Below are 16,887 nucleotides of genomic sequence, written 5' to 3' on the forward strand. Positions count from 1 at the left end.
ATTAGCACCGCACTCTCCTGAGTGAGCCATGGGCCAGGCCCTATCCTCAATGCTGCCTTTTGCCCACAAAGCCTAAAAATACTGTCAGGCCCATTAGGAAAATTTTGCTCACCCCTGATTAAATGATTGCCTCTAAATCAGATTTTACTAAGAAGGCTGGTCAGTCAGTGTGTGTGGGTGTGATACCTAAAAAAAAAAAAGAGAGAGAGAGAGAGAAAGCGAAGCCATCCCTGGGAAGTTGGGCCATTATTTTCCTCTCGGTTTCATTTGCAGACTCTTGAGTCCTGTTGGCTCCCTCCTTCGATCTGCATATATGTTCGTATCTCCCCATCCTTAAAAAATAAGTGTCCCATGATCCAATGCTCTGTGGTACTGAAAGGATGGACAGTGGTTGCTTTCTCTACATCAGCTTCTCAGCCTTAATCCCTTTTTACCTAGTCTTCACTTTTGTCAGTGGCTTTAAACAGTGATCTCAAAAGTCATCTTTTTACCCTTAATTGGTGGCCTATTATATTCATCCCAACTCCTATAGTTTTGGACACCCCTCTTCTTCCTAAGGCTCTTTGTTTCCTACTAAGCCCTTCCTTCTTTTAACTGACTCTTCCCTGGTTTCTATTTCCTCTAGTGGAAATGTTTATCGAGATTCTACCACTGTACCTCTTCTATTCTCTGTACCAGTCGTTCTCAAACTTCACTGTCCTTTAGAATAACTTTGAGTCTTAAAAGTGCAGACTGTGGAATAACATTTCACAGAGTTTCTTAGTTATTGGATCTAGTGCTTATTTTCAGTTCTGTCCTGGCAGTATGTCCAGCAGTCTTTGGAAATTTATGTCTAAGATGCTGGTGAGGGATTAGGGTAGGAAATAGAGATCTGGGAGTCTTATGTGGTTATTAATGGAGTAAAGTCAAAGTCCTTAGGAAGAGGCCTGCCCCCAAATGACCTGCTTGTGAAAAGGCCTACTGCCTGATCTATAAGAACTATCATTGTGCCTGGGGCCTGGGAATCTGCCTGTTTAAGAATCCCCCAGGGGATCTTCATCATACACTAAAACTTGACTAGGGTGCTCAAAATGATTCCATTCCCAAAGTCCATGTTTCTTTTCAACTTCTCCCCTAGCACTCCAATCCAGCAAGGCCAACTAAATAAATCCTGGAGCTCCCTAAAGACCCAACTGCTTAGATGGAGAGAAGGGCACCCACCCTTTCATCCTCCTGAGTCCCGAGGTTCATTGCAGATTTCCCATTTGCCCTCCTAATGCTACTGAGAAGCCACGCACCAGCTGTTTTCCTAGCTCAGTGGAACCAAAAGCAATTTACAGCAGCGTGTTCATAATGCTTCCACACCAAAATAGGACCCTCGATGGGGCTCGCTTTAATGAAATTTTGCCTTTATTAGCAAAAGAGTTAATGAAGAAACTGCTGATAAGATAAATCACCTTAGATTTGGTGTTTAAAATCTAACCATTTCTCTTTGCAATGGATTTTTCTCCTGGAAATGCAAACTAATGATAAGGGAGTAGCAGGGTTGTAAGGTTTTGTGCCTTTGGAGGGTTAGGGAGTCTGAAGGGAGCATCTCTGGTTGAGTTAGACGGCCCCTTCAAGTCTTGCTTTATTTTATACTTGGTCATATAACAAACCTACCACTGTAAAATCTATGTACAGTTCCTTTACACATTAATACTCCATCTTTTCAACCCAATTGATTTTTCCAAGTAGACAAAGGCTAAGGATATGCTTATTGATTGCTGCTGAGCTCATTTTAAGTGTATTTTGTAATAAGAGCATTTTGACACTGAAACAAACCTTCACTTGTCCAATGGGCAAGAAGTCTTGGGAATTTCTCATGTTGAAATGTACCAATATTAAAACAGTTGCTAGATATAAACAGACGTGTTTATTTTTATTTTAACATTATGTGAAAGATTTAGACTCTGTTCATCTACTGTGATGTTCTCACAAGACAAGCCATTGTTTGGTGTGGACATCCAAGCTCTCCTTGGATTAACACTCTTCTTGTCTCGGTCGACCACAACTTTATACAATTGTTTGCCTCATTCCAGCTGGTTTTGTGGTTTTTTGGGCCTTAGCTATTCAGGGAAATCTCCAGAAGAATAAAAATTTCAAAACAAGTTTATTTCCTCCTCTCTGACGAATAGTATAGACGATGGAGAGCCTGCATCCAAATCAAGTGCTGCTGCGTTCACCACCGGTCCCGTAGAGGAAAGAATTGCACACTATTATGCAAAGGCCAGAATATTCCACTGGCATCTAAAAGGAATATCTCTTGAAAAAAGATCCTCATAGCTCCTTGTTCATGTCCAGCAGGAGAGGGAAGTACTCTTATGGTTGGTTTGAGGCTTTTATGTCATTTCTTTCAAGACTCATCTCTCTTGTACTCTTCCAAAGTTGTCCTATGCTCCTGACTTCTAATGTTTTTGACATCCAGTTCCTGTACCATTTTTACAATCTCAGTTTGTGACTTTCCTCTCTAAGGCTTTATGGTCATTTCGGCATGCTCCATGTAACAGAGATCCCCAGACCCCTCCAGCATCTCTCTGCAGGGCCTTCTGAAAGTTGAGCAGGCCCACGCCTGATGTTCCTGGGCCTAGGACTAGCCTACAGATGGAGGCTCGGCTATGGGCTTATTGTTTTGATCAGTAATTATATTTTTAATTAGTAAAAAAGGTAAAGTTGCAGGGATTTCCACCTGCTCATGAGTGGGTTTAATGAGAATAGTTTTCATATCCAGTTTTGTTATTCTAATCAGTAACTAAATCTTCATTAAATTAAAAAAAAAAAAAAAAAAACTTGTAATGTCCTGTTTGTGCTTACTTGTTTCTGGGTTTCAAAAATTTAAGTGGATAGGGTTGGCCAGTTAGTTCAGTTGGTTAGAGTGTGGTGTGCATAACACCAAGGTCCAAGCTTCCATCTCTGTACCAACCAGCTGCCTAAAAAATAAAAAGTAGATAAAAATAAAAATTTAAGTGGACCACCTCTTTGAAGATTTTCTCTCTTTTTTTTGGTAGGTTTTGTCTTCTGAGATCCACTGTTGTACTTTTTGCTTTTTGGCGGCTAACTGGTAAGACAATCCAAACCCTTGACCTTGGTGTTACCAGCACCATGCTCTCCCCAGTGAGCTAACCAGCCAGCACCCACTTTTGTATTTTTTATTTCTATTATGATCTTGCCATGTACTCATTATGATCCACAGGATTATTTTTAAATGTAATTTTATTTAAAGTGTCAAAATTAGAATATATTTTCATTAAAATTGTAAATTAAAGTTTATATAAAAATTATTTTTATCTGTTTTTTAAAAAATTTAGTGTACTTCTAAAGCATTTAAAATTAATATTAAAAATAAAAATAAAATTCTAATTAACTAAAAATTTTAATTAAGGTTATTTACATAAAACTGAATTTTTTAATTTAATTTTTTGGAATTTTAAGTAAATGATAATAAATACTTTTTATAAAAAGTAAGACCATTCCAGCATTCAGTGCCCATCTGCTAATGTAAAGATTTGGTATCATATGCCATGCATGTTATAATTAGACTTATATAGATAATCAAATTTAAGAGTAATGTGAATCATTAATATTGTAAGATGTTATTTTGCCACCATGTGAAATTGTCAGACAGCCATGCTTATTCATGGGAATTTCTGGACCTGCCCATCAGAACACAAAGAGAAGCTGGAGAAAAGAAGCTTACTGCTATGGGAAATGATCATTGGTTATGTGACAATTTATTGCAGTTTTGTTATCTGAGAGGAAGGATTTGAGGAGTTTGTAAATTTGTCTTCTACTTAAGCAATTCCTTCTCGCTTTTAAAGCATCATCTCTCTCTGATAGTTGTTTTTCTCTGATGTTGTCCACATTTTGGATGCAGGCTCCTTATGTATCACCCACTTAGAGCGAAGGAGGTGGAGAAGTCTCCCAAGGCTTGAAAGGTGTTAGTCATGAGAGTGGATGTGTAGGGTTCAGGTCATGCTGTGCCAGCACTGAGTGACAAATCTCAGTGAATGAAGGTATTACGCTGTGTGTTTATGAGATGCAGACCTAACCAAAGCAGCCTTAGACCTGGACTCTCTTGCCCAGGTCTAAGGGCAGTACTAACATTGAGAATATCTGGATAAAATGCTTGAAAAAATGTAGGGTTCATTATTCTGAAATGATCTGAGACAGTTTGCCAAATTCTTAGAACTGGTGAAATAAGTTAACATTTTGTCTTTTGTCTAATTAAAAAAATGCATATTTCAATATTATACTGGAAGTCCTAGCTAATGCAACAAGAAAAGAAAAGATATACCGATTGGGAAGGAAGAAGTAAAACTGTCTTTGTTTGCAGATGGCATGATTGTCTATTTATATTATCCAAAAGAATCAATAAAAACACTTCTGAAAGTAATAAGTAATTATAGCAAGTTTGCAGGATACAAGCTTAATATATTAAAGTCAATGACTTTCAGGCTGGCCTATGGCTCACTTGGGAGAATGTGGTGCTGATGACACCAAGGCCTTGGGTTCAGATTCCTATATAGGGATGGCTGGTTAGCTCACTTGGGTGAGCGTGGTGCTGAGAACACCAAGTCAAGGGTTAAGATCCCCTTACCTGTCATCTTTAAAGAAAAAAAAAAAAGTCAATGACTTTCTGTATACCAGCAATGAACAACTTGAATTTGAAATTAAAAACACAATACCATTTACACTAGCAGCCACCAAAATGAAATACTAAGGTATATTTATATATCTAAAAAAATATGAACAAGATCTATATGAGGAAAACTACAAAATTCTGATAAAGGAAATCAAAGAACTAAATAAATGAAGGGATGGATATTCTGTGTTCATGGATAGGAATACTCAATATTGTCAAAATGTTCTTCCCAAATTGACCTATAGATTAAATGCAATTCCAGTTAAAATTCCCAGAAAGTTATTTTGTGGGTATTGACAAACTGATTCTGAAGTTTACATGAAGAGGCAAAGACTCAGAATAGGCAGCACAATACTGAAGAAGAGCAAAGTTGGAGGAGTGACACTACCCAGCCTCAAGACTTAACTATAAAACTACAGTAATCAAGACAGTGAGGTGAAGGAACAGGCAGACCAACAGAACCAGGATAGGGAGCCCAGAAATAGGCCCCCATAAATATAGTCAACTCATCTATGACAAAGAATCAAAAAAGCAATACAATGGAGACAAGATAGTCTTTTCAACAAGTGGTGCTAGAACAACTGGGCATCCACACGCAAAAAAATAAATCCAGACACAGACCTTACATACTTTACAAAAATTAACTAAAAATGGATTACAGACCTAAATGTAAAAGGCAAAACTGTAAAACTCCTAGTAGGTAACAGGAGAAAATCTAGATGACCTTGGGTTTGGTGATGACTTTTTAGATACGATACCAAAGGCATGACCCATGAAAGAAAGAATTGATAAGCTGGACTTAAAAATTTTGCTCAGCAAAAGACACTGTCAATAGAATGAAAAGGCAAGCCACAGACTGGGAGAACATATTTGCAAAAGACGTATTGATAAAGGACTGTTACTCAAAATATACAAAGAACTCTTATAACTTAACAATAAGAAAGCAAACAACCTAATTAAAAAGCGGGCTGAAATTTTAACAGGCACCTCACCAAAAAAGACATACAGATGGCAAATAAGCATATGAAAAGATGCTCCACACCGTAGGTGATCAAGGAAATGCAGATTAAAAGTACATACCACTACACACTCATTAGAATGGCAAAAATTCAAAACACTGACAACACCAAATGCTGGCGAGGATGTGGAGCCACAGGAACACTCGTTCGTTGCTTGTGGGAATGCAAAAGGGGACAGGCACTTTGGGAGACAGTTTGGCAGTTTCTTACAAAACTAAACATACTCTTACCATATAATCTGGCAACTACACTCTTTGGTATTTACCCAAAAGAGTTGAAAACTTATGTCCACACAAATACCTGCACATGGATGTTTATACCATCTTTATTCATAATTGCCCAAACTTGGAAGAAGCAACCAAGACGTCCTTCAGTAGGTGGATGGATAAATACACTGCGGTACATCCGGACAATGGGATATTATTCAGCACTAGAAAGAAATGAGCTATCAAGCCATGGAAAGACATGGAGGAAACATAAATGCCTATTACTAAGTGAAAGAAGTCAACCTGTAAAGGCTACATACTGTTTGATTCCAACTGCATGACATTCTGGAAAAGGCAAACTATGGAGACAGTAGAAAGACAGTGGTTGCCAGGGATTAGGGGGAGGGAAGGATAGGTAGGTGGAGCACAGAGGATTTTTAGGGCAGTGAAACTACTCTCTATGATACTGTAATAATGGATACATGTGATTATATATTTGTCCAAACCCATAGAACACACAACACCAAATATGAAGTCTATTGTAAACTATGGACTTTAGGTGATTATGATGTGTCAGTGTAGGTTCAATCAGTTGTAAGAAATGTACCCCCTGATGGGGAGTGTTGATAATGGGGAGCCGTGCATGCTTGGCAGCAGGGAGTATATGAGATATCTCTGTACCTACCTCTTGGTTGAGTTTTAATGAACCTAAATGCTTCTGTTGCCATATCCTCATATAGGTGGGTATTTCCTGACTCAAGTCTTGGTTGGTGACACAGGAAAGCAGAGCTTGATACCACCCACCATGGTGAGTTGTGATAGAGGAATGAGACACATGGTGTCTGCAGCAGAGGCATGCTTCTGCTTCTCAGCCTTCCCTGGGTAGTTAGGATCAAGCCTAGCGAGGACGTGGAGCCTCTTTCCCATGCAGCTCTATCCTAAAAGCAGTTGAAGTCCTTTGGGCAGGGGTTAAGGTAAGCATAGAAAAGGAGTCCACCATTTCTATTCTTACTAGGGGAAGGTGAGATGAGGCCCAGAGCCAGGGATTGTTAGGTACTGGCTTTCAGGTGTAGGGTAAAAGGGAACCAGCTCTTAAGAACAAGCAAGGCGGCAACCTCAGGAAGCAAGCAAGGGTCTGGAAATGCCCAGTGATGCTGACTTTGGGAAAGGTCGGGAAGCAAGAACAGCATTCAAAGAGAAGAGCTCCAGCAGTCCTGGCTCTAGAGAAGCAAAACAATCCAGGAGCAGGGTCTGCAGGATACTCCAGGCCGCGATCTGAAGGTCTGTTGCAGCTGAGCCTGCGCTCACCAGGATGCTGAGGAGGTTCATTTAGACTGAAGGACTGAGTTTTTATTAGGGAGAGAAAAGGAGGAGAAATAATATATCAAAATGAGTTTGGAGAATTTAAAGTCAAGGTGGGTTGTAAGGACTTCTGAAATTAGGAGATGTTTTTATTTGTTTTTGTTTTTGTTTCTACTGGCTGAGAAAAACTTCAGGGATAGTCAGGGACAGGAGGAGGAAGGAGATGTCAGAACCCTGATAAGCTTTGGTAGGATCACCTAATTTGGGGTAAAAGAGAAAGAATCTTCCCCTCTCCCTATCCCTTTCCTGGCCTAGCCTCCAAAAAAGCTGAGAACAGGTACTGAGAAAACACATCTGTAGGACGGCTGGCCGGATGGGCAGTGTTGTTCAGTTAGTGCTTTTCCTTAAAAGAGTAGCTGCTTAGTAGATGTTTCTTCTTTCTTTGACTCGTTGTCTTTGTTCACGTGGGGGCCAGCTGGGATTTGCTTGGGACACTAAACATCATTTGGAGAATCAACCAGATGAGACGATGGTATTTGCAGCATTCCTGTTAGTGGGTTTGTAATTTGATAAACCTTTTTGGGTAGAGGAGGCGTGATCCTTGTCTCAGTACCTCGCATGGCTTGAAATAGTGTCCACCACTGAAAGAAGACATGTCTTCCGTCAAGGGGCAGCTATGAGGATCCATGATGGTTCCAAAATGACTTCTAAAGAGGGTGGATCTGTTTAAGTGCAGATGTGGTTTCCAGAGTGGACTATGGCAGCTGGGTCCCGTCACCAGGGGTCCTCCTTCACTGGTGCTACCTCCAAAGTAATTCCTTAATCTGTCTAGTCTCTCATCCCTGCTAACACCGTGGTCTAATCTAAGGCACAATCTCTCACTGGAACAGCACAATACCTCCTTAGTTGGCATCCAGCTTCCACTCTTCCAGCTACCAACCCCATTTTCCATTTGGCAGCCTGAGACATTCTTTTAAATGTAAATTGGATTATATCACTCTTCTATGATTTCTCTAGAATTGTGCTATCCAATATGTGAGCCACTAGCCTATTTAAATTTAAATTTGTTAAAATTAAATGAAAATAACAATTTGGTTTCTCAGTTGCACTAGCCATGTTTCAAGTGCTCTTTAGTCACGTGTTCAGCATTGTTTAGCACAGACAGAGCATTTCCATTATCTCAGAAAGTTCTATCAGTCTGTGCTGCTCTATCTTGAAGATGTAGCAGCTTCTCCCTCAAAAGAGCAGGAGGTGCCCAGAGCTCCTGACCAAGAAAGCTTTGCTGGCCTCCAGGAACTTTTGGCTTGGAAGCAGAATGGCAAAATTGGTTTGAGGAGGTACTGCTCTTTTTGTTTGTTTGTTTGGGTTTTTTTTTTTTTTTTTTTTCTCCTTTCTCTTCTCCCTATTCAAAAAGGCTCTGGGCTCCTTGCCTGGGTGAGGTTGGTGGCAGCACTTCCTGACTTGTCTAAAAGTCTAAATCTATTGAGGAAAACGGGATTTGAAAGGAAAGGGGGAAACCTAAGTCTGACATGGAGAATAAGGCTTGAGGAGAGAGGAACTTTCCTCAAATTAAAGAGAGATTTCCCCAGCTTGGGAGAAAAAAGGGAGGTCTTCAGGTCCCACAAGTAGCCTAGACTAGCACCCTGAGAATGTGCCAGAGAAGAGGAGGGGAGGGCATGTGAGGCACCAGGAGGCTGGATCCTAGAGTCCCCTGCCTTGCAAAAGATACTGAACCTCAAGCATGTCCCAGATGAAACAGAGGAGCCAACTGGACGGAAGTGCTTGGGGCAGGAGGTGGAACCTCTCCCACAGAGTAATGAGTGCAGTAGATGACAAGGTTTGAGAGGCCCCCTTTACACCACGGTGCTGAGTACGACACCAGAACCCAGACAGAACTCCTGGGGAAAGGAGCTCTGCACAATCAAAGAGTTGGGATGGGGGCTCAGAGGTGACATCATGCTGACTGGTGATTTAAGAGGATGTCAGGTATGATTTTTACCCTTTTATAGAACCAGAGCTAGAGTCCAGAGCTGCTTCAGGATGGGGTGGCCATAAGTCTCATTTCCCTGGATAGTCCCAGCCTGTTGTCCCAGAGATTTGTTGGCTACCTCCTTATCTTATCTAGAGGGGATCTGAGCCCAGAGAGTCAAATGCCCTGGCTACCAAGTTCCTGCAGCAGATGACTAAGAGCCGAGGCTTTGCTATCACACTGCTGGCGTGTTGATGTCTGCTCCGCCACTTCTTAATTGTATGACCTGGGGTGGCTGGCTGATGTCCGTTCAGGCTGCCATAGCAAAATACTTGAGACTGGGTAATTTATCAATAGTAGAAATGTATTGCTCATGGTTCTGGAGGCTGGGAAATCCAAGACCAAGGTGCCAGAAGATTCAGTGTCTCGTGAGGGCTCACTCTGCTCTATAGATAGCACTTTCTCACTGCATCCTCACATGGCAGAAGGGGTGAACAAACTCCCTCAGGCCTGTTTTCTAAGGACACTAATTCTATTCATGAGGATGCAGCCCTCATGACCTAATCACCTTCCAAGGCCCCACCTTTTAATACCACCAAATTAGGAATTAGGTTTCAATATATGAATTTTGGGGGGACACATTCAGACTATAGCAGCGTTACTTGACCTCTCTAAGATTCCGTTTCCTTAAGTGAAAGTGGGCATGATGATTATACTAATGCCCAAGGGTTGCTGTAACGGGTAAGTTATTCAATGTGTGTTAACCCCTAGCAGAGTATGAGACATGTAGCAAGCCACTGAATACATGTTAGCTCTTATTCCTAGCTGGGCCCACAAGCTGGTCTCCTGACTCCTCAGTCAGTGTTCTTGTCTCATAGAGTCAAAACAACTGCTAATGAGCAGATTAGAAAGTAAAGTTGAAGAACTTCTGAAATACCACTTTTTCTCAAATTACAGCAGCTACCTTAGCCAAGGGGGAAGTATCCTGACCCACTTGGTTAGAGGTTGGCCATCAAGGCCACTGCCGCATCTAGCTGTGCAGCCAGCAGAAAATGCGGAGCTCGTTCAAGCACTTTGGCCTCCACTCTAAGATGATCTGCATGACATTTGGGTCAATCAATCTAGAGATAATGATTCTTGCTGCAGAGCTGTGCATGTCCAATCACACACACACAAAAAAATAGGGGTCCCCAATTGATTTTTGTGACTAGTTTCATTTTCTCAGAAAGCTTTTCAGGTCAAACACTGGCAGAAGCTAGGGTGCTGATAGGAGGTGGCATATTTCCATCTACTTTTGCCCAGGAGTGTCTGGCTATCATTGTGCTCTGTTCAATAAAATTGGAATCATCAAGCGCTTTGAGGCATTGCAAGGACATTTTTAAAGTAGGAATTTTAATCTGGGGGGAAAAACACAGAGCATCTGCCTGGAGATACACACACACACACATATACACACATTGTCTTTTCCAAAATAAATTTCTCACAGTAACAGTGAGATTCAAGAATCTTTGGGGCTCTTCTCCTGTGCAGATTGTGTGGACTCATTTACACATCCTCACAATTAAAGTATAAAGAAGCCTAAATGAATAGTTAAAGGGGTAATTAAAAATAGGCAACTGGCCTTGTTTCTCTCCTAAACTGGTTGATTTATGCCTTGTTGTAGTTTTTTTTTCTTCTTTTTCTGAGAACACAAAACTATTAATTTATGTGTGAAAAGAACAGTGAATTAATCCTAAAGAGCCCTGCAGCCTTTAAAGACCTGAATCATATGTTGAGCTCGTTTAAAACTTGCATAGGAAATTAAGGTAGAATAAAGCCCTTTAATTTGGAAAGTGCATCTATAGTTGCCGTCCCTAGGATATCTGCAGGGTCATTATTCAGAAAGGTTAAGGAGGACTTTATTTTTTTATATTCACTATGTATTTCCCAGTTACAGCTCACCATGGTGCATTTCAACTTATAAAGAGAAGGAGATAAAAAGGGGGGAAGGGGAGCTTTTTATTCACTTTCCACTTAATTTCCTTGCCGCCACGGCAGTCCCAGCTTAATGAATGTAATTGCTACCTTTGATGAAAATACTATTATCAAGATCACACATTACATTGGAAAACAGTTTTTCTTTAAACACAGCTACTGCAGTCTCTAATTATGCATGTAACAAGTGTCTCCCGAACAAAAGAGCATGTTGTCTACAATTGCTAGGAATTGGAGCAAGGCAAATTTGAACAAAGGACAGATTAGATTTGCTCCCCGCTCCACAAAGCCCATCCCTCTGATTAATTTCCTGCAAAAACTAAAACAATTCTCTTAAAAGGCGCTCACCCCCTTCTCCAGAATGATCCATATGCCATTTGGATCTTTCTATAGGATGATAATGGCCCCTGATTTGAACCCGTGTTAGAAAATAAGAAAGGGCTTTTATGAACTTCCTCTTTCATATGCAAATGAGCAGCACAAGATCTTGAGGGATAATGAGCCCCCCAAAAAGTGACTTTTCAGTGGCTATAAAAGAGATCACTGGTAGGGGAAAGTCTGCATTGAGCATGTTGAACCTTATTATTTTATTAGTTTCAGGAAATGAGGCATCTTTGAGAAAATACCTCTGTGCCTCTTGAGACTAAGAGACAGCAGATTTTCTGGGGTGGCCCTTCCTAAAAGACAGTTTTCTGACTTACACATAGAGTTTTTATAATGAATTCAGGATTAAACAAAAAGTACAGTTGCTTGTCAAGTGTTTAGGAGACTTTGGATTTTAACTGCACTTTGCAACTGACTTGAGGGGCTGCATTGGGCAGGTTATTGGGCAAGATGGGCAAGATCTCCCTGGGTCTCCATTTCTTCACTTATCAAACGCAGAATGAGCTAGATGATCCTGAACATGCAGCTCCCACAATGCCCGTTCTGCTCCCCAGCATTATTCAAACCCTGAAGGAAAAAGCCAAGTTAGTGCCCAATATGATATTAGTTATGCACGTGAGGTCTAGAGTCAGACTACCTGGATTCAAATCTCAACTCACCGTTTGCCACTTGTACTACACTGCCTGGGGAAAAAATCATCTTTCTATATCTTTATTTCCTCACTAAAACACTAAAAGGGCAGTGAGAATTAATTTAGATAATACCTATGAAATGTTCACAACAGCACCTGGCACATAATAAGTACTCAATAAATTTTACCTATTACTATTATTACGTAAGGCCTGGAAGACCACTGGAGTTTAATGAAATGAGTTTCACAAAGTACTGCCCACCACCTCCTTGAGTCCTGGGAAAATGGACAGGGAAATGTCATCTCAGACTGAATCTGAAGCCTGTCTAAGGATGAGAAAGCCACCAAAATCCAATTTAACGAGGTCCAGGTAGGTCTGGAGCTCTTTTTGGCAGAACGCTACTGTGTTGGGTTTGGCCTGATTCTTGTCGGAAGCTCGCCTGCTCCGTCAGGATGAGTCTCAGAGGCAGTCCAGATAGACCCAGCAGAGACAACACAGGATGGAGCATGTTGCCATCGCTGTTCTTGTCATAGGCAGGAGGATCTGGGTACATAAAAAGAGAACCACCACACACGAGGCTCCCCATTATCCTCGGATTCATTTTCCATGTCTTCCAGATAGTTTTCTTAGGGCAACAAAAGTCATCATAGTGCAATGTTTGCTAAAGGACTATCTGTGACAGCAGCACCCACTCGAGCTTCCCCTCCTGCCAAGTGCTAGTGTCTGTCTTTGCTCAAACCATGTCATCTTCACTGTCCGTCCACTACGTGTCAGATGTTCCAGTGATACATGGCAAAGCCCATGTAAATCGATGGTGAAATGAAACGGCAAATCGTGCCACAGTTGCAGGATTTCGGGGAGTCGCAAAAATGATGCTGGAGAACCATTCGATTTCGGTGAAAAGCCATTGACAAATGAGAATGTGACCATTTTTGAGCTGAAGAAAAAAATGAACAAGAGGATGACACAGCAGACACTCAAAAGAGAACGATTCGAGTGCCGCAGATTAAGATACGCCCTTGTGAAAGTGCATGAAGCCTTTGGATAGTTTTGCAAAAATGACACTTTCTAAGACCATGCTGAGAAAATCAACCTCAGAGAATGGCCTACAGAGTGAGCCATCAGACAATTTCATGCTGAAAAACCTACACCTCCCCAAAATCGACCTTTGATTCATTCTTTGCTCAGAAGTCTAAGATTATAGATGCAATTATAGCCTTCACTTAAAACATAAATTTATTTTCATAAATGGTAAGACAAATTTTAAGTTCTAAGAAAAATTTAAGTTTTAAAACAAATTCTGTATCAAGCATCTTTTGTTTCCACCGTTTATTAGGAAAGAGGGTCCCTGTTTTAAACAGATCCATTTAAAGTGAGATTTTTCCAGCATCGATTTTCTAGGATGACAAGGACCTCGTGTAGCCCAGGTGGTATCTTGGGGTCCCCAGGAGACAATGCGTACATTTTTGTATTAGGGGCTCAGTGCTACAGAGCTCCATCATTTACATGCCAATGGCCAGTGTGAGTGGGAAACACATGCACGTGCCAGCATGTGTGGGCAAGTACACACACACACACACACACACACACACACACACACACACACACACAAGAATTAGTTCTCCTGAGGTTTCACCTCCATGTTCTAGGCAGGGCCATGCTCTTTAAATCTGCTGTCCTTGAAGGGAGGACCTTCCCAGTTTGGGTGTCCTCCCCATAGCAAAGGAGGCATACAGAAGTCTCTATGACTGGTCGTCAGAAGGAAAGCGGCCAGGAGCGTTTAGCTCGAGTCCAGAGTGCTGGGGCTGAAGGCTTGCACTTCAGAGGGACTGAGTGGCAGCCCAGGGGGCAGCCCTGGGACGGCCTCAGGCACATCACAGAATCTGAAGACCAAACTCTGCAAATACCAGGCAGCATTCGTGGCCCACCCTCACCCACCTCCTCATGAGCAATGGAGAGGGGCCACCACGGGGCTGAGAGTCAGCAGGGAGTTCAGAAATCTGGTGTGTACCGGCAACATTCTGTTCTCCTCCGGGAACCTTCTGGCCTTTGAAGCAGCCCACCTGCCACCTGGTCCTGGCCACAGCCCTGGACGAGGCCTAGGGAACACAGCAAGCCCATTTTCTCAGAAGCAGAAGTGGAGATGATGGGACTGGCCCAAGGGCACCCAGCTGGTGCTGGGAGCCAGGCAGTCTGAGCGCAGGTGAGGGCTCCTCGCGGGCCCCCCTTGGAAGCCCCACACATCCATCACTTGTCCCATTCCTCATGCTGCCTGCAGCTCTGGAAATTGGCTGGAGTGATCGCTCTAAGGAGCCTCAACGGGGACAGCATTAAAGACAAGTGAGCTTTGAGGCAGCATCTCTGAGTCTTGATGGCGGCACAAATGACTGGCCATTTCTTGGTCCGCTGGTCAGAGAATTAGCATACTGTGAGTGGGAGCAGCCTGCATCTGTCATCTGTGCTCTTCATTACCAGCGGCAAGGAGGAATCAGCACCTAACCTTTGAGTCCATGAAGGATAATGCCCCAAACACTCCTGAGAAGACACACTCACCTATGATGGCCACATCATGGGACTCTGCAACAGCCTCAGTGGGCCCACGCAGGCCACATCTGCAACAGAGGAAGCTGATGTTCATTGGGGGCTCAGGGTGCAGGTGGACCTCAAGAGGAACAAGGGGTGGAGGGAAGAGCCCTGGGTTTACAGTCAGAAGACCTGGCCTCTCTGCTTGTCTGTGCACTGTTTGCAGGTGACTCAGGCTGGGTCCTTGTCCTCTCTAGTCTCATTAGTAAATCACGGGTCATCCCAGCAAGTCTGAGAGGTCCTCTAAGCCCTGACTCCAGAGCTGCCTTCCCAGGCTGCTGTCCTCAACTTCTTGCTGAGCCCAGGAGAACCAGCCAGTCCCCTTCCACTCTCCCCTCCACCCCTCCTGTCCCCCCACCCTGTGGGCTCTCAGGCTCTGTCCTGGCCCCCACCCCTATATTACATTCTCTGGCTCAGCCTCAGCAGCTCCCCTTCTTTATTCAGCAGGAGCAACTGGCCCTGGCTTCCTCCCTGTGTTTCCTTCTGGTCACAGCCATAGGTTGGGTTGGACAGTAGAATCCCCAGGGAGAGGAAAGGGGAGAAAAGGCTGAAATGAGACAGGGTCCCCAGGATGTCCCATCTGTCAGGGGCTCCTCCCAAGGTCAGCTAGCTCCTGGAGGTCAGCTGGCCTCTATCCTATAAGGCGGCTTGTATTTGTGGGTGGTTCAAGCTGGGCTGCCTGGGGCTTACATCCTGGGCAGGGCAGGGGTCTATGTGGAAGATTTGACTACCGCCAGGAGCCCCAGACAATTGGTTGGGGAGTGTTATTTATAGCTCTGGCTGGATGTAGTTTCTGTCATTGCACAGGAAGGCTGGGAAGGTGTGGTGGCCAGGAAGGCCAGGCCTCAAACAGGGCTGTGCTGGACCACGCTATGTGTTGTGACCTTGGGAGAATTCTTTCTCAATTTGGGGTCAGTTTATTCATCAGTTAAATGGGTGGTTAGACCATATTGTGGCCAAGAAGCCTTCTAGAGGACACCCCAAAAGGCTGGAGGGGACTGGAGGATGTGCCAACTCAGAGGCTTTCCAGTCTCACTTTGTGGTGTTAAGTTTTGGGTCAAAGAAACTGGACCATGTGATTCAAATGCCCAGCAGCTCAGGGCTGTCACAACAGAGGCGTGACCGCAGCCCAGCCAGAGGAAGGGAAATGCCATCTGGCTGCCAGGCAGTGCTTTATCCACCCTGTGGGGACTCTGAAACCTCCCTGGGTTTGACCTTCTCCCCATAGGGAGGAGAAGAGAGGCTGTGGCCTCATCTGCTTAGCTGACTTCACCTACTTGTTCTCCCTCTGATGGCTGCACTCACACCTCCAGTGCTTAGTGAGCTGCTGGTTATCCCTCACCACCCCACTGTGATGTTGCCCTGCCCTTGACCTTGCCCCCAGAAGGATGAAGCCCTCCTCTCCTTGCCTACACCAGCATCGTCACACAGGCCGTGCCTCTCTGGTAGCCCCTGCAATGGGCAGTGAGTCTGTAAACTCCTGAAGGATGGTGCCTCTGTTCCTCAGCACATGACACAGCAGGCGCTTCATCGGGGTTTGCTGAATGAATGAATGAGTGGGGAGCAGAAGCGAGATGAGCAGGTGTGTGGGGTGAGGACGTCCTAGGGTGAGGGGTAGTGTGGGCAAGAGCCAAGGGAGGGGGACAGCCCAGCACTCAGGGACCCGGGAGTAATCGGTATAAACGTGCACAGGAGCGCCTGGCGCTCCCTCTGTGTTATTCACCTCACAGGTGCCCGGGCATTTGTTTTCAGACTGTGACTCCTATGAGCCCATCTGACTGTGTCCATAAGGCTTTGCCTGAGACCTAGCACACAGTAGGTGCTCAATAAATGCTCCTTAAGTGGATTAATTAGATAGGGTGGGAGGGTGAGAAGGTGGGAAGCTTAAGGCCTGTATGCATTGGAGACCCAGGTCTCTTACGGGGCTGCCAATACATAAGAAAATGCAAGATGTTCAGTTGAACTTGAATTTCAGATGAACAACAAATACTTTTTTAATATAAGTATGTCCCAAACATTGTACCGGATATACTAAAATAATTGCTTGTTGTTCATTTGAAATTCAAATTAAACTGGTGTTTGGGATGTTTTTATTTATTTGCTTATTTCTTTGTGGGATTTTTTTGTATCTTATTTTGTTAATTTGATGTTTTTGTTG

The sequence above is a fragment of the Cynocephalus volans genome, chromosome 7 (genome assembly GCF_027409185.1).
Source record: "Cynocephalus volans isolate mCynVol1 chromosome 7, mCynVol1.pri, whole genome shotgun sequence".
NCBI lineage: Eukaryota > Metazoa > Chordata > Mammalia > Dermoptera > Cynocephalidae > Cynocephalus > Cynocephalus volans.